Genomic DNA, 16,234 nt, shown 5'->3' on the forward strand with positions numbered 1-16,234 from the left:
AAGATAAAGTGAGTGTCACATTATGTCCCTCACAGCTTCTTGGAAGGAGGGTGTGCTAAACATGAAATGAAATCAAATGACAGTCATCCTCATTTTCAAATGGTGTTCACTATTTTCTTCCAATCCAGTGTGAAAATGTCCCTGGTGAGCTTGCTGTCTGGACAGCTCGCTATGAGCTGTCCAAAAGGCCAGCCTGCCTGTGGAAGCAGGGTGTGATCGGTCAAGTCCATTTCAGAATTGAGATGGTTTCCTTAGCAATCCATGCTGCCTGCAGACTGCCCAAGTGACTGATTCCTCACAGATAAATTCAAACTGGGACAATGACAAGAGAAGTCAGCTTGCTTTAAAAACAAAAACAAAACCCAAACAAAAACAAAAAAACCCTGCCCTAGATGCATGAAGGATCACCTGAAAGGAATGGAGCATGTCTAGGGAGGCATGCATGGAAAGAATCAGGCTTGTTGCCAACTTTTCCACCCAGCTCTGCAACTTTGCCTTTAACATCAGCTTGATCTCCAGGCATTAGTAGACAGTGCTTTTCATCACATGGAGATTAATGCTATCATCTGCTAGTTGCTGCAAATCACTTGTTGGAGGCACAGCTGCAGAGGCCAGAAAAAGTTGGCAACTGTAAGGAAAGAGATCGTTCCCAGGGTTGCTTTGTTAGGTCTGATTCACATAGTGGGGTCGTTCTCACAATCAAGCATGGAGGCTGGCGGGAGGGAAGGGAGGGAGCCTTGGAAAGGTTATTTTCCCAGCAGACAATCATCCTGTTAGTGCTGAGTGCATGGATCGCACAGATGCTCTGCCGCTGCCCCTAGCAGCACAGAGGCGTGGGGGCCAGGATGTATCGTCCTGGTCCCGGAAATCCCACAATGCACCACACGAGTGAATTGTGGAGATCCCCCCCAGCAGTGGGCAGGCACCCATCAGTACATCAGCACCAGCTGACAGCAGCCAGCTTTGACACACGGTCAGGTAAATGGGATTAAGGGAGTGCTTGCTCCCTTAACCTCGTTTAAGAGGTGGGCTCCCTGGGCGGGTTTGCTGCCGTGAGCTGGTTGGCTCCTGGCGGTTCCCATGGGCAACCAAGCCCGAGATTAGCTTCCTGAGCCTGTTCTTGGCTGCTCGTGAGAACAGCCAGTCATTTAAATCTAGGTTTAATGTGGATTACACGCATTAGCATGGCTGTGTGAACCCATGCCAAGGTAGTTTATGCAGGGGCGCCCCTAGGTAATTTTGGTGCCTGGACCTGAAGGGCTTTGGAGCCCCCTGCCCCAAGTTAAAATTAAAAGTTTTTAAAAAGTTATACCTGCTGCAAACTGTGGCGCCGAAAGGTCCAGGAGGGCTTCCTGCCTGCCACTACCCCTTCAAAAATTCAAGCCATGCCATGTGCGTGGCCAGGGTGTGTGGGTGAGCCGATCAGGCCTCCCCCACCCCCGTGGACCTGGTGGCGGTGGCATCGGCGGGTGGAACGGGACTCAGGAGTGGCCACTGGGCTTGACTTCTCGGCCCAGCGGCCCTTGAGAACTGCAAGGAGCTTCCTTGCCGTTCTCGGACGTTCCAGCACGCCGTTCCTCACGAGAACTGTGAGGAAGCTCCTCACAGTTCTCAAGGGCCGCTGGGCCTAGAGGTCAAGCCCAGCAGCCACTCCTGAGTCCCACTCTGCCACCGACGGAACGGAGTACACAGCATGGCTGCAGCACTGCATCCCTATCCCCACTGAGGCCCCTGCCCAGCCCCTGTCCACTATTGCAGCGGTGGCAGATGACCTGCACAGATGACCGCCGCCACCGGCACTACTCAGAAGACTCCCAGGTGGCAGAGGACCGGCCCAGTCCTAAGAGCACCTCTGAGTTTATGGCACAAGATAAGCAATAAGTAGGGCTATCCTTGCTGCCAGGGATAGCTGTGTGGGGAGGAGTAGGGGAGACAGTGCAGATTGCGTGAACCTATGCCAAGGTACTTTAGGGCCCAAGATAAACCCAAGATTCCCACCTCAGCACAGGTTCACACAATCACCCTAATGTCAGTAACCCACATTAAACCAAGATTCGAACTGTGCAAACCAGGCCATTGTATTTCACTTATGACAGCTTTAGCAGATGATATCCCTTTTTTATGTAATGGGAAGGAGTAGGGCTATCCTTGCTGCTAGGAATAGCTGTAGGGAAGACAGCGGAGCTTCTTTTTGCATCGTTACTAGAGATGTATATACAAGCACAGGAAAGGAGGAGCTCCCATTTGAAAGCGGCCCCATTTGTAAGTGGTAGCAGCCCCTATGGGCCGAGCAGGGAGGGGGGCAGTAAAAGAGCTGCAGGTGTGGCTCATTCCCACTCTCCTCTCCCCCACCCCGGCTGCCTTGTTCTGCTTCACCTCCCCCGCCATCATGTTAACCCCAGTTGTGCAGGCTGCTAATTCGCTTGGGTGCAACAGTCGTTCTTGCTGGGGTGTAAAAGGCTGTTTTCCAGGGACTGCAAGTGAATTTTCAATGCAAGTGAAAACTGGCTATTTCCACACTTGCTGGGACTGTTATTTGAGTGGATCAGTGACTGCTAAGCTGTATCTCCTCTCCACTATCCTGGGAAAATCCTGGGGATCTGAAGACGCCCTGCATGGATCTTTACTACAAAAAGAAAAGAAAAGAAAAAGAAAAAGAAAAAGCTATTTGTGAACAGCCAGATATACAAAGGGCTCTGTGCTCTGGCAACCTGCCTCCACTCAGGGGTTAAAGTGTAAGGTTGCTTCCATGTTGAAAAAAGTGCTCTATTATAAATACAACCAATCATGAGTACTGGGGGTGGGGGTGCACTTTTATATTTTAAAACTCTCTGGATAATTGCTGTTATTATGCCATGGTTGGGCACAATCCCCCATGAACATCTCCCACACGAGCCCTGTGGGAACTAATGGGTGTTGGGTAAAAGTACAATTGTGTTCTTGTATAACTCCCATTTGCTTTAGTGGTGCCTGAACAGGAGACATCCTAAGAAGATTGCAGCCATCATATATTGCACAGCTCCATCAGGAAAAAGAACAGTTTAGAGGAGAGGAGAGCTGGTCTTGTGGTAGCAAGCATGACTTGTCCCCTTAGCTAAGCAGGGTCTGCCCTGGTTACACATGAATGGGAGACTAGAAGTGTGAGCACTGTAAGAGATTCCCCTCAGGGGATGGAGCTGCTCTGGGAAGAGCAGAAGGTTTCAAGTTTCCTCCATGGCTTCTCCAAGATAGGGCTGAGAGAGATTCCTTCCTGCAACCTTGGAGAAGCTGCTGCCAGTCTGTGAAGACAATACTGGGCTAGCTAGACCAATGGTCTGACTCAGTATATGGCAGCTTCCTGTGTTCCTGTGTGACTGTCTATAATGAAGCTGTGTTTCTTGTAAAGATACAATTGCGTTTCAATCATAATTAGTAATGTTGTCCAAGTTTGGAACAGGGAGGCTTGTAACTGCAAGCCCCTCAGAAACAACACAAAAACATGATGAGCAGAGCCCAAATTCCAATGATGTTTGAGCCTGGCAGTGCAATCATGTCCCTGCTACTGCAGTCCTATCTTTCCCCTCATATCTTCCCTTTAGCCCCATCTTTCCCCTCAGAGAGACACTGAGAAAGAGGCCTGGATGGGGGCCCCTTTGTGAGACCACCACTCCCCCTATTCCCTGAAGTCTTGAACACTGAAAGAGAAGTATGGAGCCAGCATGGTGTAGAGGTCAGAGTGCTGGACTAGGACCGGGCAGACCTGAGTTCAAATCCCCATTCAGCCATGAGACTTGCTGGGTGACTCTGGGCCAGTCACTTCTCTCTCGGCCTAAACTACTTCACAAGGTTGTTGTGAGGAGAAACTTAAGCATGTAGTACACTGCTCGGGGCTCCTTGGAGGAAGAGTGGGATATAAAAATGTAATAAATAAATAATTAATTAATTAAAATAAGTATTTTATGTGGTTAGGCACCCTGGGAAATCGAGGGCACCTTAGTACTTCCTATGAACATCAGAGACCCTGTGAACTTCATGTCCCAGAGCTTCTGGGACCCTGCTTTTCATCCTTTAAACTCTATATGGCTTGGGACTGGGGTGGCTGAAGGAATGCTTACTCCCAGGCATTGAGGCCTTTGCCTGGGTGACTCTGCCATTTGAGGTGAGGAAGGGGATGGATGGAGAAAAGGCCTCCTGAGTGGTAACACTTTGTCTCTGAAATGCTTTCTCCAGGGTAGCAGCACCCCTGAAGCTTACAATGTACATTAGCAACCTAGGAAGCTGCCATATACTGAATCAGACCATTGGTCCATCTATCTCAGTATTATCTACACAGATTGGCAGCGGCTTCTCCAAGGTTACAGGCAGGAATTTCTCTCAGCCCTATCTTGGAGATGCCAGGGAGGGAACTTGGAACCTTCTGCTCTTCCCAGAACGGCCCCATCCCCTAAGGGGAATATCTTATAGTACTTACATGTGGACTCCCATTCAAATGCAACCAGAGCAGACCCTGCTTAGCAAAGGGGACAATTCATACTTGCTACCACAAGTCCACCTCTCCTCTCCACAATATTGTAGCAATCCTTACCACATCAGGGCACTTTCCAAATTAGACCCTGCAATGGGGTCAGGACATATCTCTGAAGTGTGCTTCCACACTTCCTGTGTTGTGACACGCAGTCCTTACGCTGACAGCAGGGTGCTGTTCATATTCTAATGCCTTGTTTTGAATTTAATTGCTGCGATATAGTGCTATGATGTCGTATATGCGGTCTAAAGAAGTTACTGGTTTTGGGGATGTTAGTTTTCACGACACTGCTCCCCCTGCTGTTTATGTTTTGAATGCGATTTCCCTGAATGGAAGCATTTTGCTGCTGTTGAGCAGCTAATCTGGAAAGCACCCAGGTAAGCAAATATTATTATTCCTATATTGTGGTGGAAGGGGAGCATTAAGGCCACCTTGGGAGTTTGGGCTGTGGAGAGATTTCATTGAGGTCACAGCTCCCTCTCTTAGCTTCTGTGCTGCACTAGTGCCATAGGGTTTATAGTACATCAAACTTTCAGACAAAAATTCAGTGCCTGCCTTGATATCCCCCCTCCCTCGCATCTGTGCCAGTGTCCTTAGTGCCAACTCCACATGCCCTTTTGGTGCAAATGGCTTGCATGGCCAGCTGCTTCCCTTCACACCAGAAGTGGCTACAGTTTTATTTATTTTTTCGCCCCAGCAGCACTCTCTCTCTCTCTCTAAGTGGTTTCATTCCCAGGGCAAGGATTGCTCAAAAAGTGGAAATGATTCATTAATGGATATTCCTTGGTAAGTTTGATTGGCTCTAGCATTCGGCAAGCTTTAATTCAATATCAATAGACTTTCAAAATGCACAGTGTTGAGGTTTAATTGCCGCAGGGTTTCCCTCGCCTACTCCCACTAGCCTTTATTCAATGCAGAGTTAAGTGCACTGAAAGCGATGCTAAGTGGTTGCTGCTGTTCCCACGAGACGCGGGTGGCAATCACACTCACTGTGCCCTTGGCCTCTTCACAGGGGGACCTCCAGCTTCCACACAGTGAATGGCACTTAAGGTAGAGAGAATGGCTTATGCCTACTCATTAATTCACAGTGTGGTCCAGTGACACACCAGCTGGACACGGGTCAGATCATAAGTAAATCCCCTTGCACCTGTGCAACCAAACACAATGCTGGCATCATGAATTCCCAGTGGTGCAATAATACCACTGCAGCAGGGGTAGGCTGCGCCAGCGTGGCCCCTACACCTGAGCTAAAGTGTGTAGGGATGGAGGAAGAGTGGGGTTCAGTCACAATCCTATGCTTGGTCAGAAGCTGCTCTTGCCCCCCAGCACAAACATACAGTAAGGATCTGTCTATGTTGGTGACGGTGTAAGGAAAAATACTCCACTAGGAGCAGTGGCAAAGGGAGGGCATGGGCGGCCCATGTTTTCTGGGTCAGCCCTTCTGTGGGCTCCCCTGGTGGTGACAATCCAGCCAGCTCTGATCCTGAGGCAGCTGGGAATGAAGAGTGAGTATGCACACACACCCTCATTCCCAGCCACCCCAGGACCATCAGAACCCCCGAGTAGCTGGGAAGCAGCAGTGGGCTGTGGGAGTGCCATGCACCACTGGGGATGGGCAGCACGGCACGTTGCCACAGAAAGGGGCATGGTGGCGGGCAGCAACGGGGGTGGCTGGTGAGCTGCCCAGCAGGGAAGGGGAGGTGGAGGGAGGGGAGCGAAGTGGCTCCTGTGGCAGGGCAAGGTTCTCAGGAGACAGGGGGTGTGGGTTCTTCAGATCTGTCCACTCTACTGCACCTCTTCCCCTGACTTGGAGTCAATGGCATAACCCAGAGGACTGGTGCTACCCAGTCAGGTACTTAAAAGATCCAGGCCCTGCCGTGGGCTCACAGCCCCCCCCCCAATTATAATTATAATTCTTATTTTTCATGTTTAAATTTTTATTGATTTTAACAATATCTTAACATTCACATCACATTAAACAAATATTGACTTCCCGCTCACACCTCCTCGTGAATCACCAACTATAGAATTAACCCTTGCTCTAATAGTAATTCAAAACATATATCTTAAACCTTACAAACTTGATTTTGATCTACCCAACCTGCTATTATTACTAATGTTCAAACTCTGCCGCCCCCGATAATTAATTACCACCACCCTGATAATTAAACTCAATCATACCTTTCCAAAAATAATTGCATCTATTTTTTAAAGTCTCTAATATTATAATACTGCACCTATGGAGGTGGCAGCAGCAGAGAGCTAGATGAGGTGCTGAGCTTCCTTTCCCTTTCTGGAGGAGGGAGAGGGCTGATGAGATTGGGGATGCTGAGCAATTCATTCGGGGCCTGTGCCCCATGGGCTACCCTCTAATGACGCCCCCGCCTCTTCCCATTCCCCCAGCTGCACTGGAGGAAAAGATTTTGACTTACTCAGGAGCTGACCAGGGTACAGTACCAGGAATATATAAGCCCCAGCAAGGGATCCCAAATCCCCAATGGCATGGGGAGGCATTACTCTGCCCTCATCTCCAGAGAGCGAGGGGCCGTAAGGGTCAAACAAGAGGGGCACTAATTTGCCTTGATAAGAGGCATCCTTTAAGCTGGAAGCCACTCTTGTTTCACAAAACAAGCCACTAGAGAGATGGGGAATACAGCAGCTTTGGGGGCAAACAGCAACTTTGGGAGGGTGTTTTTCCCCACCCGGTGGGAAAATGGCAGAAGGGGAAACAGCTGGCCCCCCACACCCTGAGATATCAGTTAAGATCGGGGGCCCCGCAGCTGTCTTTTTTGTGAGGAGTTTTGCAGTTTCTGCGGCCCTCTTGAAAATGCAAGTAAGTCTATGCATGTCTAGTCTGACCTTAAGTGTGAACCTGGGTGATGGGAAACTTGGTGAAAGGACACTTAACCCCTGTTGACTGAGCAAAGAGACACCTTTTAAAGTGTTGGTTCTCTTATATTTAGCAGGGGAAGAGCAACTGGCCCTATCCAACCCCCAGCACAGCATCCTTTCAGTGGCTGTTGCTGGTATCTGCCTTATGTTTGTTTTTGACTGTGAGCCCTTTGGGCACAGGGGACCAGCTTATTTATGTTTTATTTATTTTTCTGCATAAACCATTTTGAGAACTTTGGTTGAAGAGTGGTATGTGGTATCTATGTATGTATGTATGTATGTATCTATCTATTTGTAGTTCATAGTAGTAGTAGCAGCACACTGTAATTTGCACAACCCTGCAAACCCCTGCAACCCCTGCTAACTTGGCAAAGAGGCACCTTTTAACGTGGTGATTCTCTTATTTAGCGGGAGGGAGTAACTGGCCCTGTCCACCCCCAGCACAGTACCTCCAGTGACTGTTGCTGGTGTCTATCTTATGTTTCTTTTTAGATTGTGAGCCCTTTGGGGACAGGGAGCCATCTTATTTGTTTGTTATTTCTCTTTGTAAACTGCCCTGAGCCATTTTTGGAAGGGCGGTATAGAAATCAAATTAATAATAAAAATAAAAATAATAATAATTTTTGTGAACAGCCAGGGCTAACAGCATATATAGGAGAGGCAGATGGAGCAAACTTGTGTTCTGAGACCCCTTTCAGTTATTCTTCTTAAGGATACCATGGGCAGCCAGGAAAACAAACAAATGGATCGTAGAACAAATCAATCCAGAATTTTCACTCGAGGCACAAATTACCAGGCTCAAACTATCATACTTTGAACACATTATGTGAAATCCCAGCTCCCTTGAGAAGTCCATAATGTTGGGAAAAGCTGAAGGAAAGAGAAGAAGACTACCAGCAGCAAGGTGGATGGACTCAATTATGACAACAATTAATGCACCACTGAGAGGCCTTAAAGGTCAAGTTGAAGACAGATCATCCTGGAGAGAATCTATCCATGTGGTTGCTAAGAGTCAACACTGACTTGATGGCACTTAATCAATCAATCAATCTTAAGGTCTCTATATATGAGTACCTAGCAGGAACTTCAGTTCTACTCCTGCAATAAGGATACAGTGTGGTGGGGGTAGATTCTCACTGAAGAGGGGAGCCCAGATCTCAAAGTACAGCTCCTAAATATCCTCTGCCTCCAAAGCATCCAATGTGAGCAGTGAACTCAAATACCATGGCCCCGGACAGGAGGCATCCCCTTCTCCCATTGCGAAGTGAGGAAACTGTGTACTACTTTGAGAACCTTCCCCTTCTCAAGAGGAACACAGGAAGCTGCCTTATACCGAACCAGACCATTGGTCCAATTAGGTCAGTATTGTCTACAGACTGGCAACTGCTCTCCAAGGTTTCAGGCAGGAGTCTCTCTCTCTCTCTCTCTCTCACAGCCCTACCTGGAGATGCCAGGGATTGAATCTGGGACCTTCTGCATGCAAGCATGTCGATGCTCTTCTACTGAGCTATAGCCCCATCCTCTAAGGCAGGGGTGGGGAACCTTGACCCTCCAGCTGTTTTTGAACTACAACTCCCACCATCCCCAGCCACAATGGCTGGGGATGATGGGAGTTGTAGTTCAAAAACAGCTGGAGGGCCAAGGTTCCCCACCCCTGCTCTAAGGGATTCTCTCACAGTGCTCACATGTTGTCTCCCATCCAAATGCAAACCAAGGCAGACCCTGCATACCAAAGGGGACAATTCATGCTTACTGCCACATGACCAGCTCTCCTCATCCAACAGAATGGAGCTGTGTCTCTCATGGACAGGCTACAGGATAATCCAGCAGTTTGTATAAAGGGGGCCCCTCTTGGCAAAGCAGTCAGTAATTGGGAGCACAGCCACTTTGGTCTGGGAACACAAAGCACTCCACTCCACTGACTACTAACGTTGGCCAAGCATTCATGATGTGCAGGATCAGATCCAGGGCATGTGACAGCAGAACAAACAATAACTGCATTTCCAGTGCAACTAGCCCCCTGCAATGAATGGGGGAGCATTGCCTTAATGACAACACAAGTTGTCCCCAACAGGTGAATCCCCAAACATATCAGGTAAGTGTAAACTCACTTGTGGGTGCTGACTAAATGATGCACAAAGGGAAAGCACCCAGGTGGTGAAATATATTCTCCATTATCCACTCAACAAGCACTTCATCAAAGGTAGCTTCTGTTGAAGCTGCTACCCAGCATCCATTACTATCATAAGAACAGCCCTGCCGGATCAGGAACAAGACCCATCTAGTCCAGCATCCCATTCCACACAGTGGCCCACCAGATGCCTCTGGGAAGCCCACAGGCAAGAGGTAAGTGCATGCCCTCTCTCCTGCTGTTGCTCCCCTGCAAGTAGTATTGAGAGGCATCGTGCCTCTGAGGCTGGAGATGGCCACAGCCACCAGACGGCCATCACCACATCCCATGGCATGAAATTCCATAGATTAATTATGTGCTGTGTGAAAAAAAATACTTCCTCTTGTCGGTCCTAAATTTCTTGACCTTCAGTTTCATGGGATGACCCCTGGTTCTAGTATTGTGAGAGAGGGAGAAAAAATTCTCTCTGTCTACCCTCTCCACTCAATGAATGATTTTATACACCTTGATCATGTCTCCCCTTAGTCACCTCTTTTCCAAGGTAAAGAAATCCTCAAGTTTCTTTGTTTTTCTCACAGACAACTTCATAGTCTTTCAGTACTCATAGAAGTGAGGCGATTCCCCATCCAGAGCCATGCAAATGATCAGCATGGAGACCAGACCACCAGCAAGAGTGAGTACCCTTGGGAAGCCAACTGCTCTGGTGCAGGGTTGTCATGTTTTTGTTCTTGCAGGGTTCCTGTGCCCTGAAAAGCTCCCATGCAGCCAAATATATAACAGGTGCAGCAGCAATACCCAGCAGGCTAATGCGGTGATGGGGAAAGCTACACCTCTACTTGTTTCTCATGCAGCTTTCAAAGGCACAGAAACCCTTCAAGGAAAACACAAACCATCCTGGCAACCTCTACTCTGCTGTCAAAATTGCCTCTGCAGTTCCTTCCCTGGAGATGCCAGGGAAGGAACTTGAAACCTTCTGCTCTTCCCAGAGCAGCTCCATCCCCCTAAGGGGAACATCTTACAGTGCTCACACATCAAATCTCCCATTCATATGCAACCCAGTTGGACCCTACTTAGCTAAGGGGAGAAGTCATGATTGCTACCACAAGACCAGCTCTCCTCTCCTACATATCCTATCATACATATCAAGTGTACGATAGAGTGCATCTAGATAATATACGGAATCTCTAACATTCACACTACATTTTAAGGTGTCACATTTGTAACTTCACATTTTCAAAAGTCTCCGGTGAGCACCTCAAACATGTACTGTGTGAAGAGGAACTCTCCTTTTGTCCCCCAACAGCTGCTCCTAGGACCACACACAGGCACAGTAACCAAAAACCACTGACACTGCACTCTTGCTGTCAGACAAGAGGAAACCTCACCGACATATCTCTCTCACTTAGTGATCGGCAAGGCGGCTCTCCAAGCCAGTTATCTGCTAGATCACTTCAACTCGGTTACTCTCCCAAAACAGTGAGCCCTTTCTCACAATCACATGAGAGGGCTTCAGGGTGGAGAGCAGGGAAAGCTTCCCTGCAGATGATCTGGCTGCCAGGTCTGAAACCATCAGGGTATGCAGATCATGTGCCCAGACAGTCCGTTGCTTCCCCCAGCAGCATGGAGGCGTGGGGGTCGGGACGTGTAATCTGAAAGCAGCTGAGGCTGCCACACGATCAAGTCAAGGGAGTACTCAATCCCTTAACCTTGTCTAAGAGGTTGATTTCAAAATGAGGTGAGGTTCTGCTGGCCGGCTAGGATCAGACTCAATCCTGGCAGTTCTCACACGCAGCCTAACCCGGGCTGGGTGCCCTAGCCCGGGTTAGGCTGAGTGTGAGAACAGCCTCAGTAGATCGCCAAATCTAAAGCTGATTCTCAAACACATACCACCATTAGGCAACCTTGCTGCTTCTATCCATCAGACCCAGAAGAGAACATCTCTTAAGCTCAGCCACCTCCCGCTCCTGGTCTCTGCCTTTTACTCATCTTGCTCTTCCCTTCCTCCAGGATAAAAAGGTAAAGTATGAGTCAGTGTCAACTCCTGGCGACCACAGAGCCCTGTGGTTGTCTTTGGTAGAATACAGGAGGGGTTTACCATTGCCTCCTCCCGCGCAGTATGAGATGATGCCTTTCAGCACCTTCCTATATCGCTGCTGCCTGATATAGGTGTTTCCCATAGTCTGGGAAACATACCAGTGGGGATTCGAATCGGCAACATTCTGCTTCTTAGTCAAGCATTTCCCCACTGCGCCACTTACATACAAATATTCCCAGGTGGCAATGGGGGTTAAAATCCCATGCAAACTGTGGAGTGTTTTCCAAGCTCTACTTTTGGTTGCCCTCGTAACAAACCAGTGATTGATTTCCAAAAACATGCACCTGCAGAAGACTTCCAGAGTATCTTAGTGTGGAGTGCATGGTGGGGAGATTTTAATGGAACTGTTTCCCTTGGAAGTGCCTTGCGCGATCTGAAAACATGTCCCTGAAGTCTGCATGACGCTCAAGGGCATATTTTCAGGTGGTGCAGGGCACTTCAAGGGGACATAAAGACCAACAAAAATTGCCTCCCCTGCCCCGCACTGCGGAGGTCAGAAAATGCACTTCAGTATGGGTGGTCTTCCCAGCTCACTAACGCTGACAGTTGGATGTCAGTCAGTAAGGCAAATAACTATTTTTCAGATCAGAAATCTGAGTGATGGAGGAAGGGATAGCCATTTGTCAGAAATGTCAGGAAAAGCCCCTGGATATTCTGCTCCTTCCAGCAATCTCTGAAGTAACCAGGCTGGTTCCTCTGTCAGAGAACATGCATAGAGGGTACTGATATAAGCACACTGGTATATTCTACATACAGCTGGTTACTAACTAAAGATTAGGCTCCTTTCAGCCTAAACTTGCAGCATCCCTTGCTATGTGGGTTCTGTTTTGTTCTCCCTCTGAATTCCTCTCCTTGAACTCAAACCTACAATACTTACTCCTGAAATTCTAGTTTGGAAGTCTTTAGAGATGTGCATATATACCATCACCTTGACCTTTCTGGCCCTTCTCCCCCACTTAGTGCTGATTCACAAATTATGCACATCAAGTCTAGGTTTGCTGCCAAGGGTACACTCAATAAGAAGCCTCAGACAACCCCATCTCTGGATAAGTGTACCTATATAATACACATGTTTCCCAACACCCATTTGTCACATTGCATTTTTAGGTGCAAAGAGTATACAGAGGCCCTCCACCTTCTGGCTTTACTAAAGCTAAGGAGGACTATTCCTTTTATACCCACTGCCTGGCAAGGGTAGTGAGAGCCAGCATGGTACAGAGTGTCAGATTAGGACTGGGGAGACTTGAGTTCAAATCCCTATTCAGCCATGAAACTCACTGGGTGACTCTGGGCCAGTCAGTTATCTCTCAGTCTAACCTACCTCACAGGGTTGCTGTGGGGGTATCCCTGTATACTTCTCTGGGCTCTTTGGAGGAAGAAGCGGACATTTATTTTACATAGAAATGTATAATAAATAAATAATATTTTACAGACCAGGAGGTGGATGGTGTGTGGGCTCCCACAATGTGGATGCTGTACCCCAGTTCAAGCTCGGCACCACTTTGAAAGAGACACTTTCATACAAAATCTGTGCATGTGCACAGACACCTGTATGAATCTACCATATATAATATGTGAACAGCTCCTTCTACTTCCTTGTATTGCTAGAAGGCTTTTAAAAACAACATTATTCTTGTATACCAGAAGCTTTCCTTGCTGGTCTCCAGAACAAAATTTACGGTTGACACTGGCAACCTGGCAACCATATTTCTAAGCTGCTGCCTACAGAAACCGGCCAGTACCCATCGCTCTTGAGTGATCACTCCCTTTTCTAGTTTTTGGCTTCCTATACAAAGCTCTGCTTTACCCCCTTAATTTTGACTATCACTGCAGTCCTGGTGGCTCCACAAAACAGTCCCACTGTTTTGTAACCAGCTGGAAGAGAAAAGGGAGACAGCCTGTCAACTTCTTCGAAGGAACACCTTGGTCCTGAATTTCAATAGCCACAGCAGATTAGCTGGAGTGGAATTAGCTTTTCCAGCCCACATTCTAATCAGAGTTTCAGCGACCTCTTCTCTGTGGTTCCTGTTCTAGGCCCTCTCAATTGGAAGAATGATTGCAGTGGGAAAAGCTAGATTGCTGATGCTGGTTTTGAACTGTAGAAGCAGATTAGAAGTGGGCTGCACACGGAGCACTGAACCACTGAGCTTCCCACACTTTTGTGCTCAGGGAAACATCCTTCCTCTGGCACTGAGGTAAAATGGAGCTGAAAGATTATTCACTTGCTCTTCAGACTGAGCTAGATTCAACGCAACTAGCCAAATCTAGATAAACCAGGGAAACCTACCATTCAGAGAACCTACTTGTAAAGCTTAAAACTTTTTCATACAACTGGGCCCAATTTGTATAGAACTTACAATTCTAGATTCTCACTGCTACCAGAATTTGAACACACTGTCATGCCATAGCTCAGCCTACTCATGCCATAGCTCAGACGACTACAACCAAAGGACATTGTGGATGGGGATGAAGGAAGTTGTAGTCCAACAACATCTGGGGACCCAAAGCTGGGAACCTCTGCCTTGGACTACAACTTCTGAATAAGAGAATGGGAACGTCCAGGTGAGACCAAGCCCTGAACTTTCCTTTTTGGGAATTAAACCCTGGTTGCACCTGCTGATGCCTCCCCTGGCATACCCTGGATGGCTTAGAATGGTAAGAAAAGTAAAGCTATTCCTATGAACAAATTCATCTCAAACAAAACTGCATCCTGCAAAAGGAGAAAGACATATCCTAAACAGAAACAGCTGTGACAAGGGCAAGGCATAAAAGGGATTGTGAATATTTCCATACACTTAACAGCAAAACCATGCCCTGTTTCTAGATCTCAGATAAATGCATCCTGCCAAGTTGTCATTATTAGACATAGTCTTTTTTAATATTGAGATTCTCCTCTTCCCCCTGTGTGTGTGTGTGTGTGTGTGTGTGATATCTGACTTGCTCAATCTAAACAAAAGACGAGCCTTTGGATGGGAATTAGAGAAAACAATGGGTCTTCGCCGGGCCAGCTCTGCGAAAGCTTTTCTCTTTATCCTTAGGTGAGAGGGCTCCTCCGCTATCTGCACCAAGACATCTATCCACCACCCCTCGCCCCGCACCGCACCGTTAAACGCAGGTGACATCCCTCATTAAGACGATCATGGAAGGATTAATTAGCAGATTTAGATAATATTCATGGGTTCTATCACTGGATCTTGAGCATTCATATAAATCTAGAAGAAAGGCACAATCTCAACACTGGAAAACATTTCCCCAAATCTGATTTTCCATCACCTTCGAATTCGCTTGCGGGTGCGGGGGGGCGGGCGATACACACATCTGGGGATCCACATCTGAGGAGGGGGGTGGAGATGAAGAGGATGTGATTTGATTCGTTATTGAAATAAAGCCCTAGGAACGCCGCGCACAATCCGGATTTGTTTGTTTCTCTTAACACCGTTTAAAAGTTCCCGATGTCCAGCTTGTCCCATCCGGGGCAAAAAAAAAAAAAAAAAAAGTGGGCAACGTCATTGTTTGTTCTTAAAAGGTGCGCAGACGAGAGACCCACAAGGTCGCGTGTGTCTCTCCTCCCCACCCACTCCGCCTTTTATTTAAATTAAATAACAATGGTGGGGAAGAACTGGAGATCGGTGTCTCCAGCGGCGCCTTACCTGAGGGAATCATGCGTCGATCTGCTTCATGGGTCAGTTCTGAGGCTCCCCAACAAGTGTCGGCGAGGGGATCTGACGGCCAGGCAAGGCAGCGGTTCCCCCGCGCCCCAGCGCGGAAAGGAAGGCGACCGTCCGGCTCCAGCTCCCAGCTTTGCCGGCTGCGGCGGGTGCAGCACGTGCCCGCAGCGGCAGCAGCTCTCGAGCGCCTCGGCTCCTGGACGGCTCCTTCTCCAGCCTCCCAGCGACTGAAGCGGAGCCGATTCCCGGCGCCTCCTTACAAAGCAGCGCGGTGGAGCGCCGCTCAAGCTGGTGGCTCTGTGTGGAAGCCGGCGAGGAGGTCTCTTTAAGGCCTCCCTGCCGAAGGACACGCGGAAGGCGGCTGGCGGAGCGGGCTGGATCCCGCTGGGCCACCTTAAAAGCGCAGCGCCGGCGGAGAGCGAGCGAGGCAACCTGAGCGAGAGGCGGCACGTCTCTTTCGCTTCTGGTGCAGAACCCCGGCGAAGAGAGGACAAGTCACAAGATGCTCTCGCTCTCGCTCTGCATCCCAAATCTGACAGGATGGAATCCCCCCCACCCCCCGCACCTGCTCCTTCTGTCCTCGTCGCAATCGCCAACACGCGTTAGCAGCATCAGTAACCCACGCACATCAGCATGCGCCGAGAGAGAGACGGCGGTGTGTCTTGGGATGGATGTAGTTAGTGGGGGCTGCTCTTTGTTGGTGAGCGCTGTTTAATTACTCAGGTAGCAGGGACAAAGGAGCGCGCCGAAAGTGTGTGGAGAACAATGTTTCCAGCGGATCCGAAAGAAACCAACCACCAAACAGCCCTTGGGGGCTGTTGATGCCATGTGTGAATGTTGCCCATGCAGGAGAAAAGGAAGAAGAGAGCTGCGTTGGGACGCGTGAAGGTTAAGGTGGGCTCCACGTGTGACAAGTGCTGCAGGAAACACTAGAGTTCCCCGCC

At 48.6% G+C, this 16,234-nt stretch overlaps 1 protein-coding gene across 3 annotated transcripts in view; it reads right to left on the reverse strand.

Moving 5' to 3' along the window:
• LOC128350976 (galactosylgalactosylxylosylprotein 3-beta-glucuronosyltransferase 1-like) overlaps positions 1–15,845 on the reverse strand; it is a 117,870-nt gene extending 102,025 nt beyond the window's left edge. For 2 of the 3 annotated variants that reach the window (XM_053309963.1, XM_053309961.1), the window contains exon 1: positions 15,273–15,843. The gene's annotated coding sequence lies outside the window, so the exon portion shown is untranslated. Of the gene's footprint in view, positions 1–15,272 lie in introns of all 3 variants that reach the window. The other variant, XM_053309964.1, reaches the window with a different exon arrangement.
• Between the last annotated feature and the right edge of the window lie 389 nt (positions 15,846–16,234).

Source organism: Hemicordylus capensis, chromosome 3 (assembly GCF_027244095.1).
Source record: "Hemicordylus capensis ecotype Gifberg chromosome 3, rHemCap1.1.pri, whole genome shotgun sequence".
NCBI lineage: Eukaryota > Metazoa > Chordata > Lepidosauria > Squamata > Cordylidae > Hemicordylus > Hemicordylus capensis.